The following is a 19,796-nucleotide window of genomic DNA, read 5'->3' on the forward strand; positions in this document are numbered from 1 at the left end:
TTTGAAGTTTGATATTTTAAAGTGATTAGTTCAGGTCAGACAAGCGCTTGCTTGTTAATTATTTTTTTATGCCTTATCAGTATATTCTGACATTATGCATGTTTCTCTTTGTAGGGGACTCAATTGTGTTATTCAGGTTAATTGCCAGTTCTTATTGTTCAAACCATAGGGAGGTTATCTACCTTCTTACTTAAGTTACATTAAGGCCTTTGATCTTTCGGGCATGACTCTAAAGTTTTCCTCTCCAGAAGCAATTAGGTGGGTTTATACGTATATATATTATATTCATATCATAGCGATCGGATGCAGTATTACAGGTATTACATCTGTTTCAGATCCACAGAGCGCTCTGCATTGTAGCTCCTATTCACAATTCACTGTGCGTTTGGTTGGTGGTTAAACTTATTCCTGCCCACATATGGCCCTCATTAGTTTGTCTAGTCCTTAATGTTTATTTTCTACACGTAATCTTACGGAATGTTTATAAATTCTTTGTTCGGTTAATACTGAGTGTTAAATATTTGCCTTTATTGGTGCACACCATTTTAAGTTAGTCTAATGTTTTGTTGAAGATAGTATTTAATTTAGGTAAAGCAAACGCATTGCGTGTTCATCGTTTTTCATGCTTTGTCAGTAGATGCTGATGATACACTGGTTTGCTTAAATAAACGCTATCTGGTTTTCACTCAACTAAGCCTCTAAATCAGTGATGGCGAACCTTTTTGAGCCCGCGTGCCCAAACCGCAATACATGCCAACTTGGTTTCCTAAGTGCCAGCACGGCAATTAAACCTGAATACTGAGGTTCACGTTTAGAATAAATTACTCATACAGTTGTCCGAACTAATTCTCCTCTTCTCTCTCCCCAGCATCTTCCCTTCTCTAACCACAGCATATCCCCCTCTCCCCCAGCATCATATCCTCCTCCTCTCCCCCCTACATCTCCTCTTCCTCCTCTCCCCCAGCATCTCCTCTTCCTCTTCTCCCCCAGCATCTCCTCTTCCTCCTCTCCCCCAGCATCTCCTCTTCCTCCTCTCCCCCCAGCATATCCTCCTCCTCTCCCCCCACATCTCCTCATTATCTCCCCCCAGCATCTCCTCATTATCTCCCCCCAGCATCTCCTCCTCCTCTCCCTTAGATTCTCCTCTTCTCTCCCCCGTCAGCATCTCCTCTTCTCTCCCCTCAGCATATCTTCTTCTCTCCCCTCAGCATCTTCCCTTCACTACCCCCAGATTATCATCTTCTCTCCCCCAGCATATTCCCCCTCCCCCAGTATACCCCCCTCTCTCCCTTTCCATCACATAATGTTTAATTTCTTTTGGTGCTGGTGGGGGTTTGAATTACAAGAGAGTGAAGAACTCAATTCAGATGGGATTTTACTTTTTCATATAAGCAGTCTCATGTCTCTTCAGTTAGAGAGGGATTACCAATGGCAATTACCTGTGTGCAAGATGACTTTTAGTGTTTTCAGCACTAAACCCCCTAAATATATACTAAAATGGCCCCTCTTTTGTAATAGGAGAGCCCCATCTTTCAAATGAAGAGTGATGTACACAGAAAGCTATGTAGTGATACAAAATGGCAGCTGTGATCATTTTTGGTGCAATTCGTTTTAGTCTTATTTATTTTGCTGTGCTAAGAAACAACATTTGTGGAATGCATCTAAAGTGCACACTTAATTGCCAGCACTAAGGCTTTATTCTGCATTAACTCCAGTACTAATTTCCCAAAACAGTGCATCACAGCGATGTGGCGCTGAATGAGCACAGAGGCAAGTTAAACAGAAGTTTTTGAAGAACACTCTAAAAATCTTCTGTGGAGAAGTTGGACTTCTTGTTTGGAGTCCAGAAATAATTATTTCCCCCCTAATTTGTGGCACAAATCCGCAATACGGGAGCACTGACTTACCTGCTGTTCCAGCACTGCTACCTCCACTGATGCCGTCAGGACACAGGAAATTAATTATGTCGTCAATCAGCCGGCGGCGCCTGGTTGACGACATTTCCTGTCTCCCTGCAGCTCCCTCGCAGCCCTCAATCCCACTCACCCACCAATTATACAAAAGCATTGCCGCCTGGGGGGGCCTAAGGCTGCCGACCGGCGCCAGCGGCGCCCCCATTAGTAGCAACCCGGCGACCTACGGCTACGTTCCTACAGAAATTATTCGGCGTGCCAGCTGTGGCACGCGTGCCATAGGTTCGCCATTGCTGCTCTAAATGCTCACCTGGTGCATTCCTATTCTCATGTCACTCAGACTTGATTCCTTAACCTATGTCCAACATCAACACCGTATTACCTGCACCTATGCTACTACTATTCTATTTCTAACGAATGACTACGATTTCTTGTATCTGTTTCTAAATTCAAGGGAGACTGGGTCTTTGACACTTAACCAGGGATTAGATGTTATCACTCGTTCTGTATAGTAAGGTACCTTAATTAATGCCTTGGTGTATAATTATTTAACTAAGTTTAGGCTCCTTATCCTAATTCACCTGTTATGGTGGCTTCCTTCCCTGCTTGCCTCAATTCTACTCAAGTTTATAGTATACTCTCTTGACTATATTACCACGTTTATGTCCCTTAACAGCACTACTGTTTTATCTTAAGTCTGTTCTACTCTCGAGGATTTCCTGGGCAGGGCCACACACATACTTCTCACATAATTCATTATATCTTTAGGTTCATTATTAGGACTGCTGCTTTCACTTGTTCCGTTTTTCTTCCATAAGGGTCATAGGTTGGAGGATATTCGTATCAAGGGCATTGCTGATAACATGGTTATTACAGGCTTTGGAGTACTCAGCATTTTAAGGCAACATTACTCATCATATCCCTTATACTGCATTCATTAGGTAGGTTTTATAGATTATTCGGTTGGATGCACGAGCTGGCCTTACATCTAACTCAAGTACGTTACATCATCGTATCTTTAGGTGCTAAGTATCTACAATTTACTGCACAACCTCCAACTTATGGCTGAACGTTACATCGCTACATATCCTGTTAGGCAGAACAGGATATCTACTTTTACATAACATACCACAATTCCTACAATATCTCGTTACCCCTGTAGGTCTGCGCCAATCCACCTTCTGTGTCATACCGCATTTCTGACTACTCGTTCTCAGATACGTCAAATTACACATATTTATTCAAAACCTTACCCTGCCTCTCTTAGTTACTTTCCTTACTGGTTGACAGGGCACCAGGAGCCTGATAACTTATACTTTCTCAGGCCTCTATGCCTTACGTTAGTGGTCCCGCGAGGCCAACACCCATCCTCATACTCTGAGTCGCCTTGCATAGTGGCACAGAGAGGGCCTTACCTGTCACTCCCATTCTATCTTATGCTTTAAAAGTCACCGAGAGGCTGACACCCCGCCACAACATTCGATGGTCATAAAATCCCTTCGCTCCAACGCATAGATAGAGCCTCTCAAACCGCTTGGCATCTAGCAGGGTCTCACCTGTCACCAACCTTGTTAAATTGTTTCGCCACTTGGCATAGCTAGTAAGCCAATATATTGTAAGGGTATACACAACTACTTCATGCTGTTTAACACATCTGGACAGGAAGGTGGAGTGTCATGTCCCTGCCCTGCACTCCTACTAGGTCTGATACGTCACACAAGGGACATGGTTAGTCCTACTTCTATTAGACTATATCTCCCATCACAGCAGCGCTTTTGAATGGCACATAATGTAACAGCACAGCTATATAAAACAATTATCAAACCACATACATACATATTTTTCACATATATAGGTTCCACTAACTGGGCTTTTAGTAGGGAAACGACGGCTTAGTAATAGAACTGTATTGGAATCCTACCCTGTTGTATAATTAAATGTGTGTGAGTTACGTGGCTGGTACTATTAGGTATTGGTAAGTTCCTTCTGTCCAATTATACTGTATTAGAATATCACGTGATGAACTATATTAGGTACACACACAGTAATTTTTTTTATCAGTAACAGGTATAGGTCCATATTTGCAAATACCTGTCAGGTAGAGTCCGTTAGCTGGTTAGATACAGTAGGAATATATATTTAGGTTGCCCTGTGTAATAGGATTGCAGGTATTCAACATTACATTTCATTCACGTTCATATCAATTCAAGACCTCACTCAGTTCTCCTTTACATATTGTACATACATTCAAACTCTGACTTTTACAAAGGGCTTTCTCCTTACGCTGACCCTCGTAGGGTCCTCCATATGCATTCAAGCATACGTTACATAACTCGATATTCAGTGCATGTTTCTGTACGTTCCAACGGGATATCGACCATCTGTCTAGATCACAAGTAAATTAAGATCCAGATTACATTCCACGCAGATAGATGCGATATATCTTATTATGATAATATTTAGGTTGTACCACTTCCACTGCTCGTACATGGAAGCAGCTATGTTCATTCAGGGCGATTTTCTCTACTTGCATAATTCAGCTTCTCATCTAAACATAGCATCACAGTATGCCTCCTTTAGCTTACAGTATTAGGCCCTTACTAAGACTTTTCGTTTTTTATACTGTTATTCACCTTAACTCCCCTTAATAACAGGTGCGTGTTGATGCAGGGCTCGCAAATCATAGATAACTACAATATACATTATACGTATCTTCATACGTAAATATATATGTAGGTAGATAGTGGCTAGGGGGGGGTGTCTGTACGCAAATATATGTATATACGTATTCACTCACACTCTGGCGGCCCATTATTTTGAACTATTGTACTTACTGTTATGTTGGTATATGTGATTGTTATCCTCGGTTCCTATGTCATAACTCTAGGGTCGATTAATTAATTTGGCTCACCTATGGCATTTCTCACGAATCTGCATGTGCCTCAAGCAGATCTTGTCATATGCACACCGTGAGAATACTGACTTGGTCAGCTGCTAATTACTACTTTATCGGCATTTGACCATATCCCTCACTTATCTTGTTCTCCATTAGAGACTTTCCGCTGAGGGTCTACAGTTTAATCCGATTATGGATAGATTTTATGTTGTGCTTAAGCTGCTTGAGGTCAACGGTCGATTTCACATCTTTTGTCGCCTTTTATTTAAATATTTTAACACTACTAAATGACATTTGACAGTTCTGTCAGTAATAATGCTGGATATCGACCTAACCTAAGTATTTTTACTGCATGGTCAGATGAGGTCTTAATTCACGTAATTAAGCAGGTCACTCCTTCCACATCAGTGCTGACAACCATACCTCCAGGAATATTCGGTACATTTTAATGGAATATTGAGACTATGGAGGCCTAAGCCTACTCCAAATATATACATCAACTTGTTCTTAAATACGCCAAGACTTCCGTAACATGTATATGTAATGTATTGTAATATGCTTGATTTGTAGGCTGTATAATTCTGTATGGTATACTCTTTTTGCCCTCTTTTTATCACAGGCCCACCGCATCGTCGGTTCGGCACACCACAACTGACTTCTTCATATTACTATAGGTCTCAAATAGGGACCTTACAAAACTACTTCTAATATGCTCACTACGGCTTTTGCCCTGACCACAAATATGTATATATAGGCAGGAGCCTGGAGTTGTGGGAGGGACTAGTTTCAGCTATTTAAAGTAATAACTTCCTCTAGCCAGTAAACGTATCTTGATCGTCACAGCACGTATTTCCAGTTCCTGGATTCAGGGTCTTTTCAAACTCGAGCCCTGGTTTAGATCGTCAAATTTGATGATCTCAGTCAAGGAGGCGGAGCTAGGTGGAGCAAGCTGCGACGAGACCAGCGCGGCACTGGAATAAAGATGACTAAAAACACCTTTTACTCCTCTGCTAGGGGGGCTGATCACCTAAACCATTCTTTCAAAACTATAGTATCAGAAATACACATTTGTATTTATAATTTTTTAACCCCTCCCACTAGTTATTATTATTTGTTTTAAATGTAATTTAAATAAAATGTAATTTAAATTTATTACATTTTATACCATATAAAACATTCATGACACATTTACAAATTCATAAGCATAGGGAATTCACCTAAAAAGCAAAAGTAATATGTAATGAGCGGTACAAAACATCTGTATATAAATTCAAAATTCCCCTATAATAAAAAAGGTAAAAACACACCCATCACAAAAATTAGACAAACATCAAGAAATAATAAGAGAACCAAAAAAATATGTAATAAATAAATAAACAAAAAAACACATCTACCCCACATCTCTACAAAACCCCTGTGTGTCTCTGCCCTTTTTACCCCTTCATCCCACATATTTATCTGCCCTTTTTACCCCTTCATCCCACATATTTATCTGCCCGTTTCACCCCTTCATCCCACATATTTATCTGCCCTTTTTACCCCTTCATCCCACATAGTTATCTGCCCTTTTTACCCCTTCATCCCACATATTTATCTGCCCGTTTCACCCCTTCATCCCACATATTTATCTGCCCGTTTCACCCCTTCATCCCACATATTTATCTGCCCTTTTTACCCCTTCATCCCACATAGTTATCTGCCCTTTTCACCCCTTTATCCCACATATTTATCTGCCCTTTTTACCCCTTCATCCCATATATTTATCTGCCCTTTTCACCCCTTTATCCCACGTATGTATCTGCCCGTTTCACCCCTTTATCCCACGTATGTATCTGCCCTTTTCACCCCTTTATCCCACGTATGTATCTGCCCTTTTCACCCCTAGTCTGCTTCCCTGCACCAGTCTGGTTTCTCTCCCTCCTCCTTGGGAGGATCTGTGGCTCCTATTCTCACCCTCCACCCATGCTGTGAGTGCCCTGTGTGAGAGGGGAGCAGGGTTGCCACCTGGCCGGTATTTTAGCAGCACAGCCGGTATTTGAGGCTGCCTAGCCGGTGCCGTACATTCTTTTTTTCTGAGTGAAATTAGACGCAATGCCGCCGCCGGTAAGTAGGAGGCTCTGTGTGCTCTCTCTACACTCAGAGTCCGCGGGGGAGCAACACAGCGCAGAGCCAGCAGCTCCCAGCATGCATTGCCAGCAATTCCCAGCCTGCGCAGAGCCAGCAATGCCAGCAGCTCCCAGCCTGCCCAGAGCCAGCAGCTCCCAGAGCCAGCAATGCCAGCAGCTCCCAGTCTGCCCAGAGCCAGCAATGCCAGCAGCTCCCAGTCTGCCCAGAGCCAGCAATGCCAGCAGCTCCCAGAGCCAGCAATGCCAGCAGCTCCCAGTCTGCCCAGAGCCAGCAATGCCAGCAGCTCCCAGTCTGCCCAGAGCCAGCAATGCCAGCAGCTCCCAGCCTGCCCAGAGCCAGCAATGCCAGAAGCTCACAGCCTGCCCAGAGCCAGCAGCTCAAAGCCTGCCCAGAGCCAGCAATGCCAGAAGCTCACAGCCTGCCCAGAGCCAGCAATGCCAGCCTGCCCAGAGCCAACAGCTCCCAGCCTTCAATCAGCCTATAGATCAGGTAAGTGAGTGGGGACACACTAGTAGTGTTGAATAAGGGGACACTAGATGGGAGTAGTCTAGTAGTGAGGGATGGGGGGACATTAGATGGGAGCACAGTAGTAGTGAGGGATGGGGGTACATTAGTTGGGGGCACACTAGTAGTGAGGAATGGAGGACACTAATAGGAGGAGAGCTAGCTGTGTCCTGTGTTGGGACATCTGTAACCACTACACATTCAGTTTTTTCCCCCCCAATGGTGAGATTTGTGTGCTTTGTGCTCCTATGTATTTAACGACATGCATCTTTTTTTTAACTACAGAAGAGTTCCACACATATATACATATAACATCTTAAATTGAAAATTATGTTTAGTTTCATATTACTATTACTTTATTGTAACACACCAGAAGTGGGAGAAGGTGCTGTAATGCAGCCAGTGCTGTGCTGAGGCTGGCGAGAGTGGGTGCTGTAATACAGCCAGTGCTGTGCTGAGGCTGGTGAGAGTGGGTGCTGTAATACAGCCAGTGCTGTGCTGAGGCTGGTGAGAGTGGGTGCTGTAATGCAGCCAGTGCTGTGCTGAGGCTGGTGAGAGTGGGTGCTGTAATACAGCCAGTGCTGTGCTGAGGCTGGTGAGAGTTGGTGCTGTAATACAGCCAGTGCTGTGCTGAGGCTGGTGAGAGTGGGTGCTGTAATGCAGCCAGTGCTGTGCTGAGGCTGGTGAGAGTAGGGGCTGTAATGCAGCCAGTGATGTGCTGAGGCTGGTGAGAGTGGGGGCTGTAATGCAGCCAGTGCTGTGCTGAGGCTGGTGAGAGTGGGTGCTGTAATACAGCCAGTGCTGTGCTGAGGCTGGTGAGAGTGGGTGCTGTAATGCAGCCAGTGCTGTTCAAGAAACCACTGTGGTACTCCGCAGATGTGGCCAAAATAGTAAAAAACAAAAAGTTAGCATTTAGTAATTATAAAAAAAACCAGAGTGAGGAAGACAGAATGACCTATAAGATTAGGCAGAAAGAGGCTAAGCAAGTTATAAGAGCTTCCAAATCACACACAGAAGAGAAAATAGCACAGTCAGTAAAAAAGGGGGACAAAACTTTTTTTAGATACATAAATGAGAAAAGAAAAGTAAAACAAGGATTAGTTAGATTAAAAACAAAAGAAGGAAGGTATGTAGATGAGGATAAAGGTCTAGCTGACTGCCTCAATGAATATTTTTGTTCGGTATTTACAGCTGAAAATGAAGGAAAGGGACCTCTGTTAAAAAAAAGGATAAATGAGTAATTTATTACACGTGAGTTTACAGAGGAAGAGGTTCTATTTCAACTGTCAAAAGTAAAGACAAATAAGTCAATGGGACCTGATGGAATACACCCAAAGCTATTAAAAAAAGCTTAGTGGTGTACTAGCAAAACCATTAACAGATTTATTTAACCAATCATTGTTAACAGGAGTAGTCCCAGAAGATTGGAAGTTAGCGAATGTTGTGCCCATTCACAAGAAAGGTAATAGGGAGGAGTCGGGCAACTATAGGCCAGTAAGCCTAACTTCAGTAGTGGGGAAAGTGATGGAAACCATGTTAAAGGATAGGATTGTTGAACATCTAAAAACACATGGATTTCAAGATCAGAGACAACATGGGTTTACTTCAGGGAGATCATGCCAAACTAATCTTATTGATTTTTTTGATTGGGTAACAAAAATTATAGATCAGGGTGGTGCAGTAGACATTGTTTACCTCGATTTCAGTAAGGCTTTTGACACTGTTGCACATAGAAGGCTTATCAATAAACTGCAATCTTTGAGTTTGGATTCCAATATTGTTGAATGGGTAAGGCAGTGGCTGAGCAACAGGCAACAGAGGGTTGTAGTCAATGGAGTATATTCGAAGCTTGGGCTTGTCACCAGTGGGGTACCTCAGGGATCTGTACTTGGACCCATTCTCTTTAATATTTTTATTAGTGATATTGCAGAAGGTCTTGATGGTAAGGTGTGTCTTTTTGCGGATGATACTAAGATATGTAACAGGGTTGATGTTCCAGGAGGGATAAGCCAAATGGCAAATGATTTAGGTAAACTAGAAAAATGGTCAGAGTTGTGGCAACTGACATTTAATGTGGATAAGTGCAAGATAATGCATCTTGGACGTAAAAAACCCAAGGGCAGAGTACAGAATATTTGATAGAGTCCTAACCTCAACATCTGAGGAAAGGGATTTAGGGGTGATTATTTCTGAGGACTTAAAGGTAGGCAGACAATGTAATAGAGCAGCAGGAAATGCTAGCAGAATGCTTGGTTGTATAGGGAGAGGTATTAGCAGTAGAAAGAGGGAAGTGCTCATGCCATTGTACAGAACACTGGTGAGACCTCACTTGGAGTACTGTACACAGTACTGGAGACGCTATCTTCAGAAGGATATTGATACCTTAGAGAGAGTTCAAAGAAGGGCTACTAAACTGGTTCATGGATTGCAGGATAAAACTTACCAGGAAAGGTTAAAGGATCTTAACATGTATAGCTTGGAGGAAAGACGAGACAGGGGGGATATGATAGAAACATTTAAATACATAAAGGGAATCAACACAGTAAAGGAGGAGACTATATTTAAAAGAAGAAAAACTACCACAACCAGAGGACATAGTCTAAAATTAGAAGGACAAAGGTTTAAAAATAATATCTGGAAGTATTACTTTACTGAGAGGGTAGTGGATGCATGGAATAGCCTTCCAGCTGAAGTGATAGAGGTTAACACAGTAAAGGAGTTTAAGCATGCGTGGGATAGGCATAAGGCTATCCTAACTATAAGATAATGCCAGGGACTAATGAAAGTATTTAGAAGAATGGTTCTTATCTGCCGTCACATTCTATGTTTCTATGTTTCTATGGTGAGAGTGGGTGCTGTAATACAGCCAGTGCTGTGCTGAGGCTGGTGAGAGTGGGTGCTGTTTTAACTCTGTATCACTGCTCCTTTGTGGTCCACATAATTCCCTTAAGATACAGGAGGATACCTTTCATCAAGGCACATGGATCAAGGCAGGGCTGGACAAATCAGACGCCAAGGCAACTTAGAATTTTAATCTGACTTAAAGTAGCTTTTTTTGTATGTTTTACAACATTTTTCCCTTTCCCCATTTATTTTTTTCTAAGAAAGGTGATGACCCTAGAGGGGAGTAGGGGTGTGATGTCACTTCCTGCCCCCACCCAACCTCACACCTATCACCATAGTTATAGAATACCTAGATGCCGCACGTCTATGGAATTCTATGCTGAGTGGCGAGAAATGCGGCGGCCATCTTGGACCGGTCGCCGCTCTACTGAAGCTATTGAAGAACCCTTGGAAAGCCCATCTCACTAAAGGTAAGTGAAGGACTTGGGGCACTTATAGCCCTTAATGCCCGTACGCCTACCCCATGTCATTAATGCCCCTACCCCTAATCCTTAATACCCCTACACACACAGTGTTAATACCCCTATCCCTAATCCTTAACCCCTTAAGGACCAAACTTCTGGAATAAAAGGGAATTGTGACATGTCACACATGTCATGTGTCCTTAAGGGGTTAAAGGACCACTCTAGGCACCCAGACCACTTCAGCTTAATGAAGTGGTCTGGGTGCCAGGTCCCTCTAGGATTAACCCTTTTTTTTTATAAACATACCAGTTTCAGAGAAACTGCTATGTTTATACTGAGGGTTAATCCAGCCTCCAAATCCTCTAGTGGCTGTCTCACTGACAGCCGCTAGAGGCGCTTGCGTGATTCTCACTGTGAAAATCACAGTGAGAGCACGCAAGCGTCCATAGGAAAGCATTGTAAATGCTTTCCTATGCGACCGGCTGAATGCGCGCGCGGCTCCTGCCGCGCATGCGCATTCAGCCGATGACGTCGCAAGGAAGAAGGAGAGGAGGAGGAAAGCTCCCCGCCCGGCGCTGGAAAAAGAGGTAAGTTTAACCCCTTCCTCTCTCCAGAGCCCGGCGGGAGGGGGTCCCTGAGGGTGGGGGCACCCTCAGGGCACTATAGTGCCAGGAAAACGAGTATGTTTTCCTGGCACCATAGTGGTCCTTTAATACCCCTATCCCTATGGTGTTAATGCCCCTACCCCTAATCCTTAATACCCCTACACACACAGTGTTAATACCCCTATCCCTAATCCTTAATATCCCTATCCCTATGGTGTTAATACCCCTACCCCTACCCCTACAGTGTTAATACCCCTGTGCTGGGGTAGGGGTATTAAGGACTATGTGTGCTGGGATAGGGGTATTAACACTGTGTGTGTAGGGGTATTAAGGATTAGGGGTAGGGGCATTAATGACATGGGGTAGGGGTACTAAGTGGTATGGGCATTAAGGGCTATAAGTGCCCCCAAGTCCTTCACTTACCTTTAGTGAGATGGGCTTTCCAGGTGTTCTTCAATAGCTTCATTAGAGCGGCGACCGGTCCAAGATGGCTGCCGCATTTCTCGCCGCTCAGCAGAGAATGCGGCATTTATGTATTCTATGTCTATCAATGTATACTATACAATAGGAAATAGTGTTTAATGCAGAGTATGTAAGAACAATATATAATAATCTAGATCCCAGGGTTCGCTCCACCCAATGTGTATAAAAGTGAGTATCGATAGACCTAAGGATGAATACAATAACACAGCTTGTTTCTGAAAAGATAAACAGACAATACACTCTCATAGAGTAGTATAGTAATGTCCCAAGTTTTTCAATATTTTGCCTCTTTATAAATCGCTGGTAAGTCCACACCTTGAATATGCTGCGCAATTTTGGGCACCTGTTCTAAAGAAGGATATCATGGCACTAGAAAAAGTGCAGAGACGGGCTACAGCAATTAAAAAATGTTAATCTCTTTAGTTTGGAAAAACGGCGCCTGAGAGGGTATATGATAACATTATACAAATATATTCGGGGCCAATACAAACCTTTATCTGGAAATCTATTCATAAACCGGACTATACATAGGATACGAGGTCACATATTTAGGCTGGAAGAAAGGAGATTTCATCTAAGGCAAAGAAAAGGTTTTGTTACAGTAAGAGCAATAAGGATATGGAATTCTCTGCCTGAAGAGATTTTTTTCAGAGTCCATACAGATGTCTCCTTGGATCAAGCAGCTATTACCCCACTAACTAGAAATTATATCCCTAATACATTCCCTAAATATTCCAAACTAATAATATATAAAAAAAAAAAATATATATGTGTTTTTTCTATACATGAATATGTCCTTCTTTCAACTATCTAGGACATTAGGTATATGTGTAACTCCATTAAATATTGGAGATTGTTTATAGGAACATAATTGTTGCGGACCGTTTCGCTCACAAGAGGATAAAAACCATTTAGGCGATAATCCCCTTTCCAGATAGACCAGCAGCTACTGCAATCACCAACTTCCCGAACAAGAGACACACGAACCCTGGAAGCAGCCGAACAGGAAAAGCAATATGAACAGCTTACACTCCTGGCAATCGGCATACAGTCAAATTCCCCCCAAGAATGAGACAACACTTCACTTTGAGGGTTAAGCAGGAACTCATTTACTGAGGGCCTGCCCAGTATTTATGCAGGTCTCCCACCTGGTGGACACTCCCCTAAGGGACCAAATGGGAGACTGAAACAGCAGACAGACATGTATCAGATTAGTACATACAGCCACAATACTTTCCCACAATGCATCCTGGCTTCCTCCTATCTGTCCTGGAGATAATTAGAGAAGTAATTCAATTATCTCCCAGGACAAAGGCAAAACTCCATTACACACGTGGGGACACAAAGACAGACTATCACTTTAAAATATATAAAGTTACTTTTTATACATAAAACACAGACCTGTCACATATCCCCAGATAGCTCAGGTCTGAGTGCACATTATTAGTTGAATAGCACTCAGACCACACGAATACAGTTTAATTGCCATGGAGCCAGAGTCTTTAATTACACGAATTGGCTCCATGGCATAGCTATCTGGGTTAAAGCATTCACATAAAACAAACTACCGAATTTACATGCATTCGTTTAATCCATACGAATTAGAACCAGGGGCTGGAGGTTCTGCGGTGCCTGCACGTAAAAGTGTCCGGGTTTGGTGCATGAAAGCCGGGCAGAAAAGCGCTGGCTGCCCGGGGAGCTCCAGAACACCGCCACCTAGCGGCCGCTAAGTGTAACAGCGGCCACCCAGTAACAATCAATTAAGCTGCGGTTAACCGCAGGTTCAGGGAGGTAAATTGGCAGCACACTCCAGCTTCTGGGTGGCCAATTAACGGCGCCGGCCGGCTTCCCACGGCTCTGGGGGGTTGCAAACAGGTTGTTTGTTCGGTAGATAGAATCTACCGAACGGCTGTGCAGAAAGGGAGAAATAAATCCTTCTGCACAGTAAAATTAACCCTTTAGCTGCCGGTCCATAATTCAAAGGCAGCAGGCGAGCAACCAGGCTTCTCCAGTTCACAGTGGCGAAGTTGGTTTTGCCACAATAATATGATATGTTTATTATTTCATATCATTGTTCAGCACCAATCACTTAGTAATAACTATTGAGAATTATTTCACGGCATATAGTTTGAACATGTACACCAGTTTCCAATATTGATAAAAGATCTCTAGATATTGGACTATATATTCCTAAATCTTTTTATTTAGATATGTTTCACTTTAAGAATTTGGCCTTAAATGTATAATTGTCTGATTACAGAAAATGAATAATGTTTTGTTGGTACAAGTTTAATCACAAAAATATAAGGAAATGTAAATGTTATGAACTTATTAATATTATTTTCTCTTTAGAAGATGCATAATATATTGCTTTATGTTGATTTTATGATCATTTAACAATATTGAAGTAAAACGAAGGTGGAACGCATGTGGAACGCATGTGGAACGCGGAAGCACGGAACAACATACACTTCCGGTTCCGGCTATCCGGACGCGCCAAATTTGATTTCAGCGATACGATAAGGATGATGAACAGCTGAGCGGTTTCCCTGTGGGACAAATCAAGTGATGGATTACTGACACCACCCACGGAACCACCAATGGACGTAGGGATTAGCCCTATTTAAAGGGGATGGGGGGAATAGGATGTTTTTTTACATGCTGTATTTGTACATTGATTTTATTTATAATTGCGGTCCCTGATGAAGTTCTTCGCAGAACGAAATGCGTAGGACCATACCGTTTTTCTTTATACTATATTTTATATTGATGGTGATTATTCACCTTTTATCAATAAAAAGCATAATTTTTTCCTACTATTACCCGTCTGAAGTCCTGAGCATTATTAAGAAACTTCACAAGGAACCAAGGGACTACTACCCCCCCATTTTTATAGGGGGAGGCACCCTATGAGCGATATATTCTACATAATCATGTGAGTGCATTTATGTACAGCGCATGATTAAGTGTGTAAATTGTACTTCACTATTTGTATATTTTTATGTTCCTTTTAGATTTATTTACAGCCGTATCCCGAAGTTTTGTGTTTTGTGGTTGAAATTATATCCCTGTATGTTATGTTTTTGCAAGTATTTATCCAATTGCAGTTTAAACATCTGTATGGACTCTGATAAAACCACCTCTTCAGGCAAAGAATTCCATATCCTTATTGCTCTTACTGTAAAAAAACCTTTTCTTTGCCTTAGATGAAATCTCCTTTCTTCCAGCCTAAATGTGTGACCTTGTGTCCTATGTATAGCTCTGTTTATGAATAGATTTCCAGATAATGGTTTATACTGGCCCAAAATATATTTGTATAATGTTATCATATCCCCTCTCAGGCACCGTTTTTCCAAACTAAAGAGATTAAAAAAAATCTATTGCTGTAGCCCGTCTCTGCACTTTTTCTAGTGCCATATCCTTCTTTAGAACAGGCGCCCAAAATTGCGCAGCATATTCAAGGTGTGGACTTACCAGCGATTTATAAAGAGGCAAAATATTGAAAAACTTGGGACATTACTATACTACTCTATGAGAGTGTAATGTCTGTTTATCGTTTCAGAAACAAGCTGTGTTATTGTATTCATCCTTAGGTCTATCGATACTCACTTTTATACACATTGGGTGGAGCGAACCCTGGGATCTAGATTATTATATATTGTTCTTACATACTTTGCGTTGAACACTGTTTCCTATTGTGACGAGAGCAATCTCGCCACATTGCATTGGAGAAGCCTGGCTGCCCGCCTGCTGCCTTTGGACTATGGCCCTGGGAGATTGGGCCCTTTAAAAACAGTATGCGGCCATACCAGAGTGTATGTCACTCATTCTGGCCCTTTAAATACAGTGGGGTCATTTGGTACTTGCCCTGTGTGAGCTGTGGTAACCCAGATAGCTATGCCATGGAGCCTATTTGTGTGATTAAAGACTTTGACTCTATGGCGATTAAACTGTATTCGGTTGGTCTGAGTGCCATTCACCTAATAATGTGCACTCAGACCTGAGCTATCTGGGGATATGTGAAATGTCTGTGTGTTATGTGTAAAATGTGACTTTATGTATTTTAAAGTGTTTTATGTCGTTTTGCAACCATGTGGTTAATGGAGTCTGCCTCTAGTCCTGGATAATTGGATTACTTCTCCAATTATCTCCAGGGCAGAAGGGAGGAAACCGGGATGCATTGTGGGGATGTTTTTCTTCTGTTTGAACCAGATTTTGCCATGCTGCAAGCCAGGGCCCAAAAGATACTTTTACTAACTTTTGAACCCCTGGTCTGATTCATGCAATTTTTGAGTATGTTGTTCCCCCGAATGGATTGATTGTGAATATGTATTTTTATGTGAATGTGATGTATGGTTTTAAAGTTATGAAAGTTGTGTAAAAGTATATTTTGAACTGTATGCATAATGGGATTATGTGTCACACTAAGGGGAGGGGATGTGTGGGATGTAACATCTATGTCATTGGTTATTTTATGCCTCCCCCTGGGTGTGGCCTGTATGTGTACTCATGTAATAAAAACCAGGCTGGGTGCCCCAGCACCTCAGACCACTGCTTGACCTTCAACACGGAGCCTTGTCTCGTTCTTGGGGGGATTCACTGTATGCTGTTGGAGATTGACTGCTAGGAGTGTAAGCTGATGTCTGCTTTTCCTATTCATCTGCTAGCAGCTATTCGTGAGGTTCCAGCTTGGAGTGCTATCTTATTCCCTGGTATGCAGTTCGGGAGTTTGATGCATTCGCCTGTATCTAGTTCGTGAGTTTTGATGTTCTGCAGTAGCTGTGCCTTTCTGAGAAAAGGGGATTATCGCCTAAACGGATTTTAACCCCTCATATGCTGAAACGGTCCGTTACAATTGATGGCAAGCGGCGGGATCGTTCCTACAGGCAGAAGGACAGCTACAGGAAACACCATTTCTTTGGATTTAGAAGTGGGGGCAACGCATGTCCCAGTACAGCGACTCTAAAAGCAACAGAATGGAACCAGCAGTGTTATACGAGGAGGAGGACCTGGATCGCCGGGATGCATTAAGGAAAAGCATCTGGTACCAGGCCCTGGATGTACAATACCAGTGGGGTGAGAGTCTCCCCAGTGAAGAGCAGCGGTTGCAGAAGCAAGTGGCCCTGCGGATGCCCTTCCTGGGAGAGCAGCCCCTGGAGGAATGGGTGAAGGAATTGGAGCTCCGAGTATGGCAGGAGATTTGGCTGGAAGATGCCTACCAGGCACTCTGGTGGTATATGGCACAGTATATACCCTGGACAGCCGAGCATGACAAGCCAGAGGGAGAGGAGTTTGATGGTCCTGGCTTGTTATGGGAGTCCTTTGCAGAGACGGACTTCGGGAGCCCTGCGCAGACCAGACTTCAGGATATTTTCTACACAAGGGAGGCTAGGCATGACTGGGATGACCCCCATGAGGTAGGGCAAGACCTGCTTCACCTAGCAACCATGGAGTGGGAACTGGAGCAGGACTACCGAGATCTCTTCCACTCCATTGGGAAGGCTCAGCAGGACAGTAAAGTGAGAGACCCAGATCCAGACCCATTCCGCTGGGAAGATATTGTGGAGATTTACTGGGAAGAACCCCAGGTGGCCGGTAGAGATGGGACCGAGGTCTCTCCACCGGTCCTGCAGGGAATTGGGAGCCCAGTCTCCATTCCCCAGCGGCAGGCTGAGTTACAGGGGGCAGAGGTAGTTGGTCCTACCCCCCAGCAGCAGCGTGATTTTTTGGGAATAGAGAGCCCAGTCTCCTTTCCCCAGCGGCAGAGTGTCCAGCAGGGAATAGAGAGCCCAGTCTCCTTTCCCCAGCAGCAGGACACTGTATTGGGAGAAGAGACAGTCGGTCTCCCTCCACAGAGGATGGAAGTATGTATGGGAGAGGAGCTTTCTACCACCTCTCCCCAGCGGCGGATCATTGATGAGCAGGGAATAGAGAGCCCAGTCTCCTTTCCCCAGCAGCCGGACACTGTATTGGGAGGAGAGACAGTCGGTCTCCCTCCACAAAGGCGGAAAGTATGTATGGGAGAGGAGCTTGCTACCACCTCTCCCCAGCGGCGGATCATTGATGTGCAGGGAATAGAGAGCCCAGTCTCCTTTCCCCAGCGGCAGAGTGTCCAGCAGGGAATAGAGAGCCCAGTCTCCTTTCCCCAGCAGCAGGACACTGTATTGGGAGGAGAGACAGTCGGTCTCCCTCCACAAAGGCGGAAAGTATGTATGGGAGAGGAGCTTGCTACCACCTCTCCCCAGCAGCGGATCCGTAATGTGCAGGGAATATAGAGACCAGTCTCCTTTCCCCAGCGGCAGAGTGTTCTATTGGGAGAGGAGCCTGTTACCCCCTCTCCCCAGCGGCAGCTTAAGGTACCAGGGGGAGACTGTAAGCCCCCCACCGGTGCAGATGGGACCGTGGTCTCTGCACTTACCACACAGGGGGTAGGGATGGTCGGTCCTGCCCCCCACGACAGGGCTGTTTAGCCAAAGGGGAGAGAGTCGGTCTCCAGCAGCAGAGCTGTGTAACTAAAGGGGAGACAGTCGGTCTCCAGCAGCAGAGCAGTGCAGCTAAAGGGGAGACAGTCGGTCTCCAGCAACCAGGCTTCAACCAGACTACTCCCGTGGTAGTGCTGGCATCAGGGCAGAGTACCGCTGGTCTCTGCCCACTCAGCAACCCACCAAGGCAGCCTACCAGTCCCCCACACAGCCATGGTGAGGCACCTGGACATGGACAAATTTCTCCTCTACCCAGGTGTAGTAACCAGTTATTGTGGGTGGGCTGTACTGCTGTTTCTGTTTTGTGGGTGGGCTGCTGGACTAACAAGGGCACTGACCGGCAGGAGGTCAGATACCCTGTTAGTCTGTTTGGAAAAGGGGAGAGATGTGACGAGAGCAATCTCGCCACATTGCATTGGAGAAGCCTGGCTGCCCGCCTGCTGCCTTTGGACTATGGCCCTGGGAGATTGGGCCCTTTAAAAACAGTATGCGGCCATACCAGAGTGTATGTCACTCATTCTGGCCCTTTAAATACAGTGGGGTCATTTGGTACTTGCCCTGTGTGAGCTGTGGTAACCCAGATAGCTATGCCATGGAGCCTATTCGTGTGATTAAAGACTTTGGCTCTATGGCGATTAAACTGTATTCGGTTGGTCTGAGTGCCATTCACCTAATAATGTGCACTCAGACCTGAGCTATCTGGGGATATGTGAAATGTCTGTGTGTTATGTGTAAAATGTGACTTTATGTATTTTAAAGTGTTTTATGTCGTTTTGCAACCATGTGGTTAATGGAGTCTGCCTCTAGTCCTGGATAATTGGATTACTTCTCCAATTATCTCCAGGGCAGAAGGGAGGAAACCGGGATGCATTGTGGGGATGTTTTTCTTCTGTTTGAACCAGATTTTGCCATGCTGCAAGCCAGGGCCCAAAAGATACTTTTACTAACTTTTGAACCCCTGGTCTGATTCATGCAATTTTTGAGTATGTTGTTCCCCCGAATGGATTGATTGTGAATATGTATTTTTATGTGAATGTGATGTATGGTTTTAAAGTTATGAAAGTTGTGTAAAAGTATATTTTGAACTGTATGCATAATGGGATTAAGTGTCACACTAAGGGGAGGGGACGTGTGGGATGTAACATCTATGTCATTGGTTATTTTATGCCTCCCCCTGGGTGTGGCCTGTATGTGTACTCATGTAATAAAAACCAGGCTGGGTGCCCCAGCACCTCAGACCACTGCTTGACCTTCAACACGGAGCCTTGTCTCGTTCTTGGGGGGATTCACTGTATGCTGTTGGAGATTGACTGCTAGGAGTGTAAGCTGATGTCTGCTTTTCCTATTCATCTGCTAGCAGCTATTCGTGAGGTTCCAGCTTGGAGTGCTATCTTATTCCCTGGTATGCAGTTCGGGAGTTTGATGCATTCGCCTGTATCTAGTTCGTGAGTTTTGATGTTCTGCAGTAGCTGTGCCTT

At 44.0% G+C, this 19,796-nt stretch overlaps 1 protein-coding gene across 1 annotated transcript in view; it reads right to left on the bottom strand.

Annotated features, from left to right (window-relative positions):
- EPO (erythropoietin) overlaps positions 1 to 19,796 on the bottom strand; it is a 131,408-nt gene that overhangs the window by 68,459 nt on the left and 43,153 nt on the right. The gene's annotated exons all lie outside the window — the stretch shown is intronic.

This window comes from Pelobates fuscus, chromosome 3, assembly GCF_036172605.1.
Source record: "Pelobates fuscus isolate aPelFus1 chromosome 3, aPelFus1.pri, whole genome shotgun sequence".
Classification (NCBI taxonomy): domain Eukaryota; kingdom Metazoa; phylum Chordata; class Amphibia; order Anura; family Pelobatidae; genus Pelobates; species Pelobates fuscus.